Below are 19,173 nucleotides of genomic sequence, written 5' to 3' on the forward strand. Positions count from 1 at the left end.
TGACAGAAAAGGCACTCCAGAGAAAGGCCTTGGTTACCTGGGTAAATTTGAGCAGAGATCTGAGTCATGTGACAAGGGGCAAGTCATGTGACTCTCAGAGCTTTCCAGGCAGAGGGGGAAGGGAATGTAAAGTCCCTGAGATGGGAATGTGCTTGGTGGGTGTGGAGCAGCAGGAAAGAGACCAGTATGGCTGAATAGTGGTAGCAAATGAAACTGAAGAGGCAGAATAATATCCAAAACCCTCACCTTGACCAATAAGTCCCACTATGATCTATTCCTGTGTAATCGTAACTGGAGGCCAATGGAAAGCTGAGCAAGGGGGGTGGTATGGCCTACTTATGTTATAAAAAATGAGTAAGTTAAGTCATGCTTCCTGCCTACAAGGGGATCCTGGTCTACGAAGTGAAATAGTTGTATCAATTGGTGATGGTGATATAGTGGGTTACCTGCTAAAAGGGAGGTATGGAAAAAAACAAAGTCGAAAGGCTAATGATATCTCATTTTAAGACATAATAAAGCTTAGGAAATGAAAACAGTGTAGTATTGGCAGAGAGACAGACAAATGGCTCATTGAGACAGAATAATCTACAATTAGACCCACATGTATACAGACAACTTAATTTTGACATTTGTCAAGCTGATTTTGACAAAGGCAATTCAGTGGAGAAAGGATAATCTACTCAGCAGATGGTGCCGGATCAACTGAATACCCATATGCAAAAAGTTAACTTTGATACATACCTCACTTATACACAAAAAATTAATTTTAAATAAATTGTGGACCTAAATATAAATCTTAAAACCATAACATTTCTAGAAAAAAAAAAATAGAAGAAAATAGTTGTGGCCTTGAATTAGGCAAAGATTTCTTAGATACATAACCGAAAGCATGATCCATAAAAGAACAAATTGATAAATTTGACTTCATCAAAATTTAAAACTTCTCTCTTCAAAAGACTCTGAAGATAATGAAAAGGCAAGTTGCAGACTAGAAGAAAATGCCTAAAAAGCAAAAAATTATATCTGTGATAAAGAACTTATATCTAGAATATATAAAGAACTCTCAAAGCTCAATAAGAAAGCAAACAGCCAATTTTAAAAGAATAGGTAAGAATTTCACTAAAAAAGGTATATAGATAGCAATAAACACATGAAAAGATGTTCAACATCAAAGAAGTAGAATGTAACTCCCACTGCTTAAGTATGAAAGTTTTTAAGTAAGTAGTGACTTCCTTCTAAAGAATACAGTATAGAAAGGAGGTGGGGAAAAGTAACTGTACAGTGGAGAAACATGACAACCACTATTGCAGCCACATAATCTGATCAAGGTTAACATCTACAGTAATAAGTCATGTTGATAACATGTACCCTTGATGTGAGGTGATGGGAATGGCACCTTACTTCTGTGGTCTGTCTCCCAAAATCCCAAAACCCTAATCTCATTATGAGAAAAACATCAGAAAAAATCCCAATCAAGAGAGATTCTACAAAATACCTAACCAGTACTCCTTAAAACTGTCATAAAGTCATCAGAAACAGGGAAGACAAGGAAAATATGAGAAAATATCACAGCCAAGAAGAACCTAAGGAGACATGACAACTAAATGTAAATATGATATCCTTGTTGGGATCCTGGAACAGAAAAAGAACATCAGATAAAACTAAGGATATGTGAATAAGCGTGAGCTTTATACCAACATATCAATATCAGTTCATTAGTTTTAACAAATGCACTATACTAAATAAAGTAGAAATAATAGAGGAAACTGATTATGTGGTATATGAAAACTCAGTAGTACTATCTACACATTTTTTTCTGTGATTCTAAAACTATTCTGAAGTTTAAAAATGTACTTTAAAAAATCATGTGACTTTGGAGTCAGAGTTGGGTCTAATCTCTCATCTATGAGATCTTAGATAAGATATCTTCTATCTCTGGGCCTCAGTTTCCACAAGGTTAGTATAAACATAACGACATCCACTGTGCTCATAATGTAAGTAAAGTGCCTCTGTATAGCCAACACTCCAGCTCATGCCCTTCCCTCCCTGAACAAGGTAACAATTACAAAGTACCTGGTGGAGAGTTTGAAGGTCATATGCATCTGGTCATTTCCAATTAGCACGTGGCCTCTCTCCAGAATCCAGACAGGATGGGCATCTCTTCTAGGTGTGAAAGTCTAACAATAGTGAGGCAAAAAATATCAGAATCTTGTTTACTAGATTTGACTGGACTGGGTCCTTCACTTTGGATAAAGAGTTCTTTACAGACAGACAGAGCCATGTTTCCCCAAACCCTCAAGAAAACAGCAAGTGCTCTCCCTTAACCCAATATTCTTCAGTCCCCGCTCTTGCCTGTGGATTTTCTGGCCATGCATGTCCCATCCTGCTCTCCCATTTTGACTTAAAAGTCCATTTTTAAGTCTCATGTATCATGACATTATGTCCATTGTCTCAGAGGACTAGAGGCATGATTAATGCCACAGCTTCCCCCTTCATCCTTTTTTTTTTGCCTGTTTTTTTTTTCCTTCCCTTTATCACTTTTCCAATATTTAGCCATAGTTAGCATCCAAACAAAACCTAACATGAAATTTTTGTTTGAAAATATTATAAAAAGGAGAAGTGATGAATAAAGTGAATGGAGAGGTTTTTTTAATTTATTTTATTGCATGTATTTAACAAATACTAATATAATGCTTAGTATGTAAATTATAAATATTAACTCATTTGATTAGTACCTTAAAATAGTGTTGAGCTTATAAATATTAATTCAGTTAATTTTCATTTTATCTCATGGACTGTTATTATTTGCATTTTATAGATGAGGAAATAAAAACACAAAAAGTTTCAAGAACTTGCCCAGGCTCAGAGAGCTAATAAGTGGCAGAGCAGAGATTAGATTCGAAACCAGGCAATCTTTCTCCCTGGTCCAGAGACAGAGACAAACACTTGAAATTTTTTAATTTTATTTCATTCTCACAAACCTTTAGTTTACTATTTACACACACACACACACACACACACACACACACACACATATCTAAATAGGTGGACCTTGAAAAAGTTAAATGTTTTTCTTAGGAAAGAAATGAAATAGAGAGACAGAGTTGCAGGAATATACAATGCATTCAGTAAAGGAAAGAGTTAAAAAGAATAAAAGAGTCTTCCACACAATGCCCTCCCATCCAACACCACCCTGTTGTCCCCCACTACTTGGCACCCTCACCAAGCCATATAGCTCTGAAGCAGGCTGCCTGTGCTTTCTGCTTCAAGTAAATCAAACAGGCAAGAAATGCCCTTCATATATTCCCTGGACAAAGTCCAGGTTTTTCTGCAGCTCCCAGGTTCTTTGAACAGTAACAACATTTCCCAGGCCTTAGGCCAGGTTCCCACTAAATTCCCTGTTTAAATAGTTATGGCTCCCCACCTCTAACCAGAAGGATGCCTTGGTTTCCACCCCTATGGAAATGATTGGCATGTCTAATCCAGCATCCAACATGGAAGACAAATCATTACGAAACTTGAACAGAGCAATGCACTGCAGAAGCCATATGGCTGCTTTTCTGTCATTTAACGAGGTTCATTCAGTTGGCAATTTTAAAGACGTCTCTTATTCAAATTTGGCATGTTTCATCCTTCTCAGATCTTGGGGGAATTTTAGTAACAGAAAGGCTCCTGCAGGTAGTGTTATTCTTGGTTATAGAATTTTATACACTGCTGTGTTCTCTCTCCCCATGTCCTTCCTCTCTGGGCCACCTTGATTCCCCGTCCCGTCTCTCTATCACACTGACAATTCCTGGTCAAGCACGGGCATCCCTGAGTGGGTCACAGCATGGGCTAGGTTGGAGATAAATCAATTGTCTGATGAAAACAGCATAAAACTAGTGGTCACGAGAACAAAGATGACCCTAGGGCTACCAACAGCCCTGTCTATAGCATTAGGCCAGCCAGCTGACCTCCCTGGGCTGAATGTTTCTCATCAGGCAAAGCCAGCATAACCCAGCCCCACTCTACCTCCTTTGCTCTAAGAATCACAAAATGGTTCTCAACTGAGCAATACTGGGCAAACAGGCCATTTGGGAAAAAGAAACAGGCATTTTTGGGATTTGTCACAAAATCCAGGGAGCATTACTGACATTTTAATGTGAGGGGACCAAGGGTGCCAAGTGGTCTGCAGTGCTTGGGATAGTCCCATGTAGTGAAAAATTTCCTCACAAACATTGCTAATACTGCGCTCTCTAAAAAGCCCTGTTGGAGCACCTAAAGACAAAAAAAAAAAAAAAAAATTCAAAGAGCTTTATAAATTTAATACATTAGCATTAAATGGTTAAACTTTTTTTTCTATTTTCTATTGCATTAAAAGAAATTTTATAACTGGAAAACCATGTGTTTGTATGTGAATGCACTTAAACGGACTAGAAAAAGCACTCACTAAATTACATAATTGGAGAGCAGGGCACTAATTCTAATTCTACCATTGACCCACTGCACGACCCTGAAAAGTACTTCCCCTCCCTTGGGTCACACAGACTCTCCTGACTCCTGGATGAAATGTTTGTTCTGGTTAATTTCTACGGTGTCATGAAATTCAACATTCCCATGACTCCAAGACCCATGAAAACCTCATTATTCTTTCTGTACTTTAATAAGCAAATGTGACAAGTGTAGGTAAATTAAATAAAGGAGTTAAAGATTTATGAGCGTTACTCTGGGTTTTTCCTATAAAGGTTAAGTCCAGTGAAATGACAGCAGTAATAGAGAGATGTCACCAGGAGGTGAATGCAAATGGCTAGGTTGCTGTGTGCTTCTACTTGTGGTATTTCCAGATAACTCAGAGGCAAAGCTAAGACAATGTTAAGACATATTGTCTTAGCTGAGTGAAATATCTGGAGTCTGAGAAGGCAGGCAACTGGTTGGGAAGGAAATTTGCATTCAGCCATTAATTTATTTTATGAACATTTATGAGGTATACACTGTGTGACAAGCCCTGGGTAGGAAGAGTAATAGAAAGAGAAGGCATAGCCCCAGCTCCCAAAGTACTCACAATAAGTCAGGAAGAAAACATAAACAATTTTTTAAAACATGGCAAATGCATACAAGTTACAGTAAGTATATAGACGAGAAGGGGGCACACCTCAAGAAAATAGACCTTCATAGGCCCTTGATGGACATGGGGTCACCTGGCAAGCAGGTGGAGTGGAGGCTGGGGAGAAGGGGGGCCATCCTTTGAGGCAAGTGTGACACTGAGTAAGAAATAGCAAGGCATACTGGGGAGAGGACAAGCAAGTCGGTTTGTCTAGAGAGCAGAGTGGGTGTTAAGAAATACAGGAGATGAGACTGGAGGGGTGGGCATGGGTCAGCTGTGTGGTTTGGATGTTATCTGCTAGGTCACGTGGCTCATTAAGGAAATTTCCAGTAGGGGAGTAACATAAACACATTACAGTTGGTAAAATGAAAAAAGGCGAGTTATCCAAAACAAACTTAAGAAAATCAAGACTATGGAAAGGAACAGAAAACTTTTTTTCTAAGCTTAAAACCATAAGTTGCTGTGAGAAAAGGGAAGGCTAAGTATGCACAGGAAGCGTTCAGAAATAATACCATGTTCGAAATGAAATTAGCACAAAAACTTTTATATCAATTTACTCTTAGACTCCAGTAAAATGAAAGTAATAGAAAACCAAATGCAAAGAGAACGTAAGGGAGACCATTGGCAAACAAGAAAGGTTAACAAATTTCTAAAAGGCAGAGAATTGAAAACTTCGAAAGGCGGAACGAAACTAAGAAACCCAAATTAAACAGGAAGAAGTTGTAACCAAGAGGAAGAGTCCATCTACCCCCAAAGGAGCCCATGGAAACTCCAGACACTGAATTTGTCTTAAATATGTCTTGAATCCATTGTAAGGGCAATGAAGAAAGAGTGAAAAAGAGTGCTGACTGAAATTCTATCTGCCAGCTACTATATTACTCGGCAATCCACATTATCTATCCCCTTGCATATGCATATGCATGAGCATGCAAGCATACAAACACACACACGTACACACACACACACATTGCCCTTTGTGCTTCCCACCTAATATTATATTTGTATGAGAAACACCTACTACCACTAAAAGAACAAGAGAACTCCTCTCTAAAAACAATGAATGAACTGCCCAAAGGAAAATTGGGTAGCTAGGGTAGATTTCATCACCTGAGTAAAATTCTCCCTTTTCTGCACTTGAGGGGCCCTAATATTAAGGCCAATGTTTAATAAGCCCCTTTGAAGTAAAGATTGTCCCAGCTAGGAGAGGCCATTTGACGCAGTTCTAGCTAATAACAAATAAGAAGAAATCTAATGGGGTTCTCCTGATAAATAATGGGCTTCCTAATAAAGGTCTCAGATGTGAGACAAGACTTCTTTGTTTTTCTTCCTGCCTGGAACATATCCATGATAATAAAGTAGCACCAGCAATATAGTGACCATCAGGAGCAAGCAAAATGATGAAATGAAAAAGAACTAAACCTAGCAAAATTGGAAACTAGAAAGAGATGGGATCATTTTCTAACTTGTTTAACTGCTGAATGAAACCGAGAATGGCCTATGTTCAGTCTTCTTTTGAAGTGAGATAATAAATATCTAAATCGTTGAGGCCACTTTAGTCGGGTTTTCTATTACTTATAGATAAACACATCCTAACCAACAGATAGAGCTAACATCAGACCTAAAAGAAGAAATGGCTAAAGGGGATGTTCCCTTGGAAGAGATACTGTGTAGAGACTTCTGAGACAGATTTAGTTCTGCAACATTTTTAAATCATGAATATGTATTACTTTGATAAAAAGCAGACAAATTAAGGATAAATACTAATATGTATTAAAGACCTATTTGTCATATTAAACACTTTATTTTAAAAAAATGTTGGGCTTTTAAATCATTTCATTTATAACTATTTGGTAATGTTTTGTACTAAAATAGAAGCCAGAAGTTGGTCCATAGGATTTATTCACAGTTTTCACATGCTTGTGACTCCCAGCTAAGGATTTTACGGCTGTATGATCACTCCCTCTCCTCACTCAGTGGCAGCAAATATAGAAAATTTATCACTCAAAAGCCTGACTCGACAAGTTTTTTATCGATGAAAGCTTCGTAATCTTAAAATGTTATTTTTACGTGAACAAGGGAAGCAGACCTATTAACAAGTAAAAATGATCTGCAATCTTGATGTGTGTGAGGACCACCTCATATTAAGGCTAACAGTGCAGGATTCTGAGGCCCAACTTCAGAGATTCTATTTCATGTGGAATGTCCATTTTTAGAAAGGCCCCAAATAATTCAGATGCAAGTGCCCATTGGACTACACTAAACACAATGTGGTTTGAGAAACAACCTGCTAAAGGGTCAGTGGGGAAAGCAGTTGTCATCACACAGGCTAGATTGACCATTCTCCCATCCACCCAGCAATCCATTCATTCATTCATGCAGCAAGTGTTTGTTGAGCACATATAACACGCCTATCACTGAACACACAAAGCTGATTAAGAAAGCAGTCTTGCCCTTGGTGGAAAGGTAACACATTAACAGAATTTTCCTTAGATTCTTTTTTGTTTTAGCTTTATTGAGGTAAAATTGACAAATAGTATTATAAGATATTTAAACTATACAAAGTGATGAGTTGGTATACATATACATTGTGAAAGGATTCTCTTATCTAGTGAATTAACACATCTATTCATCATTACTGACACTTAGGTTGTTTCCATATCTTGGCTATTGTGAATAATATAATGAATATGAGAGTGTAGATATCTCTTTAATATCCTGATTTCATTTCTTTCAGACAAATACCCAGAAGTGGAATTGCTGGATCATATGGTAGTTCTATTTTTAGTTTTTTGAGGAACCTCTATAATGCTTTCCATAGTGGCTAAAGCAATTTACAGTCCCACCAACAATGTACAAAGGTTTCCTTTTCTCCACATCCTCACCATCACTTTTTGTCTCTTGTCTTATGAATAATTTTTTAAGCCTTTTTGAAACAGAGGAAAAATTTTGCTGTTTAGAGATTATACTTTAGAAATATTTTTTCTAACATGAGAGAGACTGAAATCAAGACAGAAATGGATAAAGCCTGGGCCTAATCCCTGAAAGTAGAAAGTGTCCTGCCTCTTGAGCTTTAAGCTTCATTTATCACACACACACACACACACACACACACACACACACACACACACACACACACACACATTTTTCCTAGGGTTATAATCTTTAGGATTTTTATTTTTAATATAACTTATGTTTAAAACCATTTTGCTTGAGACTCAGATAGTTTCTAGACATAGGCAACAAGCAGGCAGTCAACTTTTAATAAATCCCAGTGAGTCTGGACATGTTTAACATCTCAGAGAACCAAACCAGATAAGCTTTGCTACAAAGCTATTATGACAACCTATGATATTGAATGAATGCTACTTTTTGTTCTAGAGGTATTCATATCATACGTATAGACTGAATCAGCTCGAAATGTTGCAACCTTAGCCAGACATCTAGACTTTCCAGCATCACGCTGACAGACAAGCAGATACGTTGGCATTGTGTAGCAGCAGCCTTAGTTTCTTCATAAGCAGAAACCAAATTTATATTTGGTTCCAGACAAAAGCAAATATGCTTATGCTCCTGGTTACACTTTAAAATTAATTTTCCTTCTAATTCTTCTGACCCAAGTTTCACATTTAAGAATTTATTCATCCCCTGCTCTTCATAAATCAGATCCATGAAGCAATAAACAAAAGTTCAGATGATGAAGCATCATAGCTTTAATTAAAACCACCTTTCTCAGAACATGTCAAGGCTATCCTTATAGAAGCAGCAGTTTTTAAAATGTACTTACCCAGTTTAAGAAAGGGCCCTCTGGACTACAAGAAGGGTACCAGTGGTTCTTTATGGCATATTAATTTTTTTCAAGTACTAAACATTTCATTGAGTGTCAACTGTATGCCAAACACTTTACTCATTTCATTACTCCCATTATTCCAACTATACTATAAGAGATTTAAAATGTCAAAAACTATACATTATTATAGGTAACTCTTAAAAATAATGGGAACTGGCAAATGCAAAGCAAATGTGACATGATCTTTTTATATTATGCTTCATTATGGTAGAATCTGTCAAACCATATCTCCAGTTCCACCTCCATCCTGCCACAATATAACTTTATGAAGTAACACCTAATATACAATATCAATCTCACTGATATCCTCCAATAGTAGTATAAAAATTGTGTTTTTTTTTAGATTCTAACCCAGTTCTACTAGGGCACACTTTTATTATCTTTTCATAAAAGATGAGAAAAATATATGTATAATATCATCTTTAAAATTAGTTACAAGGTGGAAGTGAGTGAGTATGAAAATATCATTTAAGAGGTAATTAATTTAAAAGTAAATACTAGACTGATGAATCACCATATCAAATTAAGTGTGGTATCTAATCAACCAGAAGTCATGCAAAAAGTAAATCCTAAGAGTAGTGGTTATAGTTGGACTTTTGAGAAATAACGACTCACTTTTCCTGGGAATGACATTGAAGAAATAATGGTGAAAATAATTTCTAAAGTATTTTTCCCTTCAAGTCTAATTGAGGCATTGGCTTAAAGAATCAGGTCAGGGAGGTGGGGGGATCGTGTCCCTTTTCCTAAACTAATCTTTTTGAAATATTAATCCTAAGAGATGTTCAATGACTTCAAAAAGTCCTCTGACCAAAGATAATTGAGGAGTCTTTATACTGTAGTCTCCTCTCTAAGGTTCCCAGTAAACTCCAGCATCACCAAGGTTTAGATGTTCTGCTGTAGAGAGCCTTTGAATTTCGCTTAAACTACAGTTCCCTACAATTACTTTACCAGGTAGAATGCTAGTTTCTGGAGGCAGGAGGGTTAAAACCTTGGAAAAGTGTTCTGCTTTCCATCCAAATGCCCTGAACATTCAGATATTGAGCTGGATTTTTTACTTTTGGATGATGTTGAATCCTTGTTCAAACAGGTTAGGGTGATGCTAAAAATTAACAGGAAGATCTATTGTTGGTAAAACATTCTGTATATTGTTCTTTGGTAAAATATTATTTGTTTCTACAAAATTCCTTTGGAAGAGTAAACAAAATATTGTTTTTTAAACACAAGTATTTCATGTTACTTGTTCATGCACTTCCCCAAGATTTCACCCATTCGCTTCCCTAACGCTCTTCTTCCTGAGAATTCTCAGCAAGAATAGACAGCCTAGAGAAGGCAGTAGTGTAAATCTTACTAAAACAAAATGGGAGTAAAACCTCCCAAGGAGCAATTCATCTCTGCTAGAGAAGTTTCATGTTCATTGGAAGGAGACCAGAATAATTGATGTGGAAGCCCAAAAGACTTCTAAACTGCTTAACATTCTTTTTCAGTGTGATGAGAAGAGTTTTCTAGAGTGTCTAAGCTTTCAAACCTGAATATAGTTTCTAAGATCAAGCAAGAAAGGGCATGCCTTCCAGCCAAGGAAATAAAAATTTTACAAATTTCCTCAAGCTAAAATCAGTGCTGTCACCCATCCTACAAATCTAATTCAGTCAATTAGAATCCCACACTGCCTGCCAGACTGTTCAGTCAGGACCTTAACAGAAGGATACAAGAATGGGAATTGTCATGGATTCGGAGACTGGAAAAATCTGTTCTAAGCTCAGCGCTGCCTCTAAGTCGCTTTGTCCTTAGGCAGTCACTATAACTCTCAAGCCTTAATTTCCTCATCTGTAAGAAGAGTGTGAGGGAATTGCTATCAAATGATTATGCACTTGTTATACAGTAGAAGCATTCTTAACTGTCTTGCATGTAATCAGCGTGCAGAATAAATTTATACTCTATTGGCTCTAGAAAAAGTGTGAATGAATTTCTATAGCAAGCCATAGCATACCAAGAACATCAGAGTGTTCCAGCCCCATGCTTGGCTATATGCTAAGTTCTGCTTGTTTATATTTTTATGTAAATGTTTACATAATTTTAAATATATATGTATATATGTTTATAAATCAATTTATACCAGTTGTGAGTATGACAACAATTACAGCCTTAAATTTTCACTTTAAGCCAGTGAGTGGAAAAACAGAGTTGTTTCTCAGAAACTAAGTTCATTGCTTAGATAAGTCTCTGAAATAAACGGAGATTCTAAAAACTGCTGTTGAAATAAGTATGAGTAGGACAACTGTAAAATTTTGGTATCACACATATAAAATTTAGAAGAATACTTTATTCAAATGTCTTCAGTTCTAGATTTACTTTCTTAATTTTTATTTGAAATAATTCAACTTATAGGAAGTTGTAAAAATAGGACAGAGTGTTCCCATATGCCCTTCACTCAGCTCCCCATATAATAACTTACATAACTGTAGTACATTGTCAAAACTGGAAAATTGATGTTGGTATGATATTATTAATTCTAGCCCAATTTTGTAATACAAATTGTAAATAATGAAGGATACATTATGGATATGGTAAATGCAATAAAGATGAAGTGAAACTCCAACCAAAAAATCCTTAGCCATAAAATCAAAAGATCGTCTATATGTCAAAAAACATTGTCATAACTAAAAGTTTTGTAGCAAATGATGGATAACTTTTATGTTGAACAAAAAGGCATGCTATCCATTTATTCAGCAATAACAGCAAGAAATTTTAGAGTAGTCTACTTGATATGTGACATATTGAAGGAAGAAAACAAACAACAAATGATTAATAGAGATTATATGTTGGAAAGTAAAATTTTGGATGACACAGATATTATACTGTCCATGACAGAAACAAATGGATCTAAAGATGAGGAAGATGGAGGACATTAAGAGAGACAAGATCAATATTACAGCCCAAAATTATTAATTCAGTAAGTAAAGATACACAGGAATTTGTTGTTAAACTGAACGATCTGAGTTGATGTTATCATATATATTTTTAAGTATCGAGCCATACTATAAAAATTAGGTTACTTCTTTTAAACAATGTGAAAATTCTGTATTTTACTGTATTAACATGCATTTATATATTTATCTTAAAGTCATATATATGTGTGTGTGCGTATCTGTTATAATCTAAATCTTTTTTTTTTTTTTTTTAACTACCAGTCCCTATTGAGTCAGATAAGAGGGGGCCTACTATTCTGTAATATTATAATGTGGACTTTTCTCTGTGGGGGCAAGAGGAGAAAGAGAGAAGGAAAAAAAAAAAAAGATTATATTATCTCAGAATTCTCCAGAAGGCAACATGCTTATAACCTGGGTCAGGAAAAGCAAAATCATCCACTTTGGACTTATGTGTATCAATTAATGGTAACCTAGACAAAGTCTTCCCATAGAATTCAGTGGGATGTCCTTAACTGAAAAAGAATATTTGAGAGGAAAAAAAGGGATTACTTTGGGGAAACTGGGATTTGACTGTGAATAGGGTTATATATCAAAAAAAAAAAAAAACAAGTGTTTCCAGTCTTAGAAAAATAAGATGGCTCTCAGAGGTCTCATCCGTGAAACTGAAAGAAGCTCAGGTGGGAAGAATGTGGCAAGCATTCCTGACATTATCCCTGATAATCTGATTATCTTGACATAAAGAACTGTTTGCTGCTTTAACTGAAAATAGTTCTTTGGAAACAGTGCTGTTATTTTCCTACTTAAATTTCACTAAAGTTCCTTTGGAAATACTAGCTCATCTAAGCTGTGCTAAAAATAAAAGAGAAAAAAGAATTTGTTCAAGAAGGATAATGTTATAGGCTGAATTGTGTCCCCCCAAAAGAGATGTTGAGTCCTAACCTGTAGTACCTGTGAATGTGACCTTTGCACTTTGGGGCATGACTAGGTAAGATAAAGCTCACTTGAACACTAGCACTATAAAACCACAACAGTTAATCTGATAACCCAGATGGCTACTAAGTGACTGTCAGGCCAGAAGCACATACAGTGTAGGCGTGCCAGACAAAGAAATGATTCACATCACAGGCAGGATGATGTGAGATTTTACCATACTACTCAAAACAGAATGCAATTTAAAACTTATGAATTGTTTATTTCTGGAATGTTACATTTAATATTTTTGAACCATAGTTGACCATGGGTAACTGAAACCACGGGAAGTGAAACCGCAGGTAAGGCGGTTGCTACAACTCAGCGGTTTAGGAGTGCTGACCTCCAAGCAGTCAAAAATCCACGTACATCTTAAGTCGGCCCTTCACGTGTACAGATTCCTAACCATGGATTGAAAATACAGTGAATATCCACACTGTATAAGAAGACCCATGCAGTTCAAACCCATATTGTTCAAGGGTAACTGTAATTTGTTACTATAGCTGTAGAAAACTAATGCAGGTAGTCTGGGCACAATCACCACGATAGTTAATAATTCTGGGAGGGGTGAGGTCAAAACTGGAAGCCTCCTTCAGGAGCTCTCTTCTGTATTCTTTGGGAAAATTATACTTCTTGTTTGATTAAAGAGAACTTTCTCGTCGCATGAGTTAAGACAACAGAATCTCCACAGGCAGTCCTAGGTAGGGTAATTACACAATCCTGTTTGCTATAGACAGTTCTGATTTATGTCTCAGCCCAAAGTTATTATTAATTGTGCCACTTTTCACTTTCAAAAGTATCCCAATTTAAACAAAATTTTCAGTCATCTACTTATAAGTCTAAAATACTAAAATTCTATCATCTAGTAATATACTAATCAGAGTTTACAGTATTCAGGCTTTGCTCTCTTTTTTCTACTTAGAGGAAATAAAATAAAAATGACAACAAGATTGAAATATTGATATTAAAAAAATACCATCACAAACGGTGTTGGGTCCATGTGTTTCCAACACATTCTACATCTCCACCTTTCATTTTGTACAAAAAGTATATGTATATGGAATAGTGACCTTGAGACCTCGAAAGATCTTTTGTTAGTCAACAAATGAATACATATACATACACATGAGTGTATACACTTAAAGATAATCTCTCTCTCTTTTAGGGAAGTTAGCGTACCAAGCATGAAAAAGAGGACATAAAACATATACATTGAGCTTAAGGACCACGAACATATAAAGCGCATACCCAGATAATCACAAAACAGGCACATGGCGAGCCCCCAAAGGCTGCCTGTCATGTCCCTCCTTGATCAAAGTCAATCCTTCCCCCCAGAGGTAATCAATATCTTAACTTTTATAACAATTATTCCTGGCTTTTATTTATGGTTTTATTGCCTCTGTATGCTTTGCATCTCTAAGAAGTATAGTTTAGTTTGCCATTTTCCCCAAACTCTCAATATAGAGAATATCGTACTTATTTTGTTCAACCTTATAAGATCCCTACATGTTCTTGCATATAGCTAGATTTCATCTTTTTTATAAGTAATCCATCCTGTGATTAAGTACACTTTATTTGTTCATTCCACTAATGAGGGGGCATTTCTCTTCCAATTTATGGCTGTTAAGAATAGTCTGCTGCTATGAACATTCTTATACATCTTGCTTTGTGCTCATTTGCAAGAGTTTCTCTAGAAGTGGAATTAGTCATAGAGCATGTATATTTTCAACATTATAATGTCAATGGCTGTACTAATTTATACTCCTATCAGCAGTGTATGAGAATTACTCATGTTACCAGTGTCACCAACACTTGGTATCATTAGACTTTTTAGTATTTGCAGATGAGGTGTCTCAGTAGTGCCTTGCTTTACAAATGAGGAAAATGCCAACACCATCTCTTTTAAGGAACTCATTGTCATGTTGATGTCTTTGAAAAGGCCACAAATTCCATCACAACTTCCAGCTCAGCTCAGGGAAAAAATCTGATCTTAACTTCATTTGAACTCCTTCAATTACTGTTTTCATGAATTTTTTCCTATTCTCTCTCTCCCTCTTATTCTCTGTCACTGTCTTCTAATTTCCACAATAAGTAGGTTATTTCTGAACTATTTATGTTGGCTTCATGCACTTTTTCATGATACTTCTTTCCAGAATTTACCCTCCACTCACCATGAGGCATCATGCTCCAAGCCTTTGCATCCTTTCTCAGCTTACAGGACAGGCTGAGGCAACAGCAATCCCCAAAACACCACTTGCTAAGGAAGGAAGTAACCTCACAAAAGTGAAGGCCCAAAGCACGTAAGTGACTTGTCAGGAGTCACAGAGCTTCAGAAGCCAAACAAGATTCCGGATCTCCCAATTTCCAAGCCAGTGCTCTTTCTACCATATAATATTTGTGCAAATGGTTGAAATATATGAATCTGGTATCATCTACCTTCCACTGAATTCCAGATTGATGTTAAAATTATCAGAATGAGAATGTATTTCAAGAGTTGAATTGAGTGTTTAAATGCCACATTAGAGTAACTTGCTTCCATAATAAAAGTAGAATTTTGATGGCAGCACTCTTACAGAAGTGCCTATCTCAAACCTGCCTTTGGAAAGGCGCAGTACACCCTTCCCTGCTGAAGCCTCATTTTCAAAAGATTGAGTTGCCATTTCCATGCATATAAAAAAACTTCCAATTAAAAAACTGTTATTTTTTTTCCTGTAGTAATTAATGTAATAATTGCCATTTTTATGTCATGAAACTGCTCCTATATAAGCCACAAGATCAAGAAGAAAGAAAAAATGATCAGCAGGGGAAAAAATTCTAAAACAATGAACTTAAAATTGGCATTGTTTAGAAATTGAAAACAAAACAAGTGAAAAGGAAACACACACACAGAGAGAAACCAAAGCCTGGAAATGGAAAGAGACTAGGTTTGTAGATAGAACCTAGAGGTGAATCCCAGGCATTAATTCTCTGTGCATCCTAAGCAAGTCACTTGACCTCTTCCAGCTCTGGGTTCCACATCTGTAAAATGGGCACAGAGAATAGTTTTCGCTTCAAGGAGCTGTATTGTGGATTAAAGCAACAAGGCATGTGAAATGCCTTTGGAGCTGTAGGGTCCTACACCCATTAGGTTTGGGGTTGGCCTTATTTTCATCATCTTCCTGAATAGTTGTACTTGAAGCTTCAGGAGCAGCAATTTCCCAAATTCCAAAAAAAAAAAAATGACACAAGAAAAAATTCTGAAATAAGTACAAATTATTTTAGTCTGAACGTATAAACTTAGTAAGAAAATAAAAGAAGAGAAAACTCTGAATAGAGTCAACAAAAGAGATGAACACCTCCAGAACTCCAGCTCCTCCACAGAATAATCGACAGTGGCATACTGTGCATCTTAGACAGGCATTTCCTGCTGGCAAAGTGACTACCAAAACAATCTTCTGTTGTCACTTCTAGCTCAAAAATTCTGTGATCTACCATTTTATAAAACATAACATCACACGCATCTTTGAGTTTAGCACAAACATATTTTTTCCAGACCATTGTGGAGGTGGTTCTAGAGCCAGCCTCTCCCACGGTGGCCTGTGGGCCTGGTACATCCTTTGATGTCTTTGGCCAAATGGAAATGGTGCCTGTACAGCCTAACGTACATGGTTTTTGTAAGAATTAGAGATTACGCGTGTAGAGGTGCTCTATAAAAATGCAAAGCTACCCATGAGTATGATTGGAAGTGGAAGGGGATGATTTTTATTTTTGTTTACAAAAGTATCCAACTCCTGGGACTTTGGTTTACTTGAAAGAGTCCATGTGAAACACGAAATGTCCTCTTTCTGTTCTAATGGTGAGAAAATCATCACCTTCAATTACTGTTAGAATTCCAAGGCCTATCATCTTATGATGAAAGAAATCACTGTAGTCTGCATCTGAGCGGCTTTGTAGTGTTGTATTTCTATACCAAATAACTCTCGAGCTTTTATTAACTGTTCTACTGAGTCCTATTTATCAGAGAGGCAGGTGTATTACCTGATAATACAATAAGCTCTGGTGAATGTATGAGTTGTTTTATTTTTTTATGCCCATAATCAGTTCCCAGAGCATAAAAAAACAAAAGGCTTATTTCTCCCACAACCCCCTTCGGTTATTTCCTAGTAGTGAATCTATAAATTATCGACTTTCAGAAATAACTGTTGCTATTTAATAAGAAATACAAAATATACTCTCTTCTAACAAGGGACACAATAGATAAAAACAAACCAAGTATTCTTTAAAGTTGTTGACATCATGAAAGATGGGTATAAGCACACATTGTATTAAAGTTAGCAGTGAGTATGACCCACGAAAACAGCAAAGAAAAAGACCTCATTTAGATGTCATAAAGTGGATATTACACATTATTTTTCTAAAATGCATTTACAGGCATCTTATCTTCCCTTCTCCTGAGCTTTACAATTCCCCAAATTGTCAAAGCCAAGAAAAAATAGCACCTTATCATTTGGATAGAGAAGTATAAAAGCAAAAAAGGAGGGCAAACATATGTCATGTTGAGGATGCAAAGGCTTGGCATAGCTGCAGAGACAGCCAACCCTCCAGCTCCTGGCTCTCCTGCCCCTTCATAACACTCACCTCCCTTCCCTTTTCCCAGGTGTCTCATGCTTTTCACAGGCTGTAACCAACTTGTTCCTCACAAAAGTTCTTCAATATTTGATAGCAAAAATTAAAAATCATTATAACACGTCCTATTTAATTAATGCCAATCATGGTTACATCTGTGGGCCATATGCTATAAGTCAAAAATCTCTACTTAAATCCTTAAGTGCCTCACTTTAGAGAGGCAAAGGTAGTCTAAACAACAGATCTTATCAGAAGTAAAAAAGCTCTATTGAACAAGCAAAAGAAGCTTGACATAAAAGAATATATACTGTATAATTTCATTTATGTAAAATTCTAGAACAGACAAGATTAATCTACAGTGACAGAAAGCAGAGTAGTGTTTGCCTGGGGCTAGGAGTCAGGAATGGGGAAATTGGCTATAAAGGGACACGGAGAAACTTTATAGTAATGGAAATGTTCTATACCTTGATTGAGGCAGCACTGATACAGGTGCACACATTTGTCAAAACTCATCAAACTTTTCACTTAAAAACAGTACATTTTCTTGTATGTAAATTATACCACAAGAAACTGAAAAGAAATGCCCAATCTCAGCTTCACTTTAGACCTACTGAATCAGAATCCTCATTTAACTAAATGGCCAGGTGATCTGAGTACTCATTGAAGTTTAAGAATCAAAGGTTTATAGAACTGGTGCTCAATTTGCTGGCATGTTGGAATTTCCTGGGAAACCTGGAATGTTACTGATGCCTGGTTCCCATCCCTAGAGATTGTGATAGATTTGATAAGGGGTGTAGGACTGAGATTTCTACATGCCAACTATGTGCGAGCTGTTCACTTAGAGCAGTGTTTCTCAAAGTGGGTTCCCCAGACCAGCAATAGCTGGGACCAGCAGCATCCTCTGGGAACTTGTTGGAGATGCAAAATCCAACAAAATCTCGCACCTACTGGATCAGAAACCCTGAGATTCATCCTAGTAATCTGTTCCCATGAACACTTCAGATGATTTGATGCACGCCAAAATTTGAGAATTACTGATCTAGACCTAGGAAGATGATTTTAAAAAACAAATTCCTCAATCTTCATCCCCTCTCCATGAATCTGAGTTAGCATCTCCTGGGGAAGGGGGGTCTCTGAAAATCATCTACATTTGAAAATCACCCCCGTAGGTCTTATAGAAGACGTCAGCTTGCAAAGGATCTCAGAGCATGACAACTAAATTATATCATGTCTATAGTCCCTCCTAATACCAGCCCAATGCTTGTTGGAAGAGAGAAGAGGAGGTTAAATGGGTAAGATACTATTTTGATATATTAACTAAAACTTTTTTAAAATTTCTATTTCCAAGTACACCTGGCTCCCTTCCTCCAGTTGTGGCACTGAATTAATACCTCAGGAATTAATACCTATGAAAAGTGGAGGAAGAAAAAGTAAGTTGGCTCCTTACAATCTCAAAAGCCAAGCCCTTAAATATAAAAAAAACAGAGCTCAGAGTATAAATATTAAATTTCCAAATCAGATACATGATGAATCAGAGAAGGGCTTAGAGTTCCAAAGTGTGAGTAAATAAATATTATCCCAGTAAAGAAAGAAAAAAGGCAAAAACAAAGAGTGCATTTACCCAACTACAGGTCCCTGAGAGAGAGAGTTTAATAATCTGTCTTGATCACAACCCTGGGCAGAGCCAGAGGCTTGATAAAAACCCACTTAGAGGATCCTGAGCACCTTTCTCTGTGTAAGCT

This window comes from Pteropus alecto, unplaced genomic scaffold (assembly GCF_000325575.1).
Source record: "Pteropus alecto unplaced genomic scaffold, ASM32557v1 scaffold3, whole genome shotgun sequence".
Classification (NCBI taxonomy): Eukaryota; Metazoa; Chordata; class Mammalia; order Chiroptera; family Pteropodidae; genus Pteropus; species Pteropus alecto.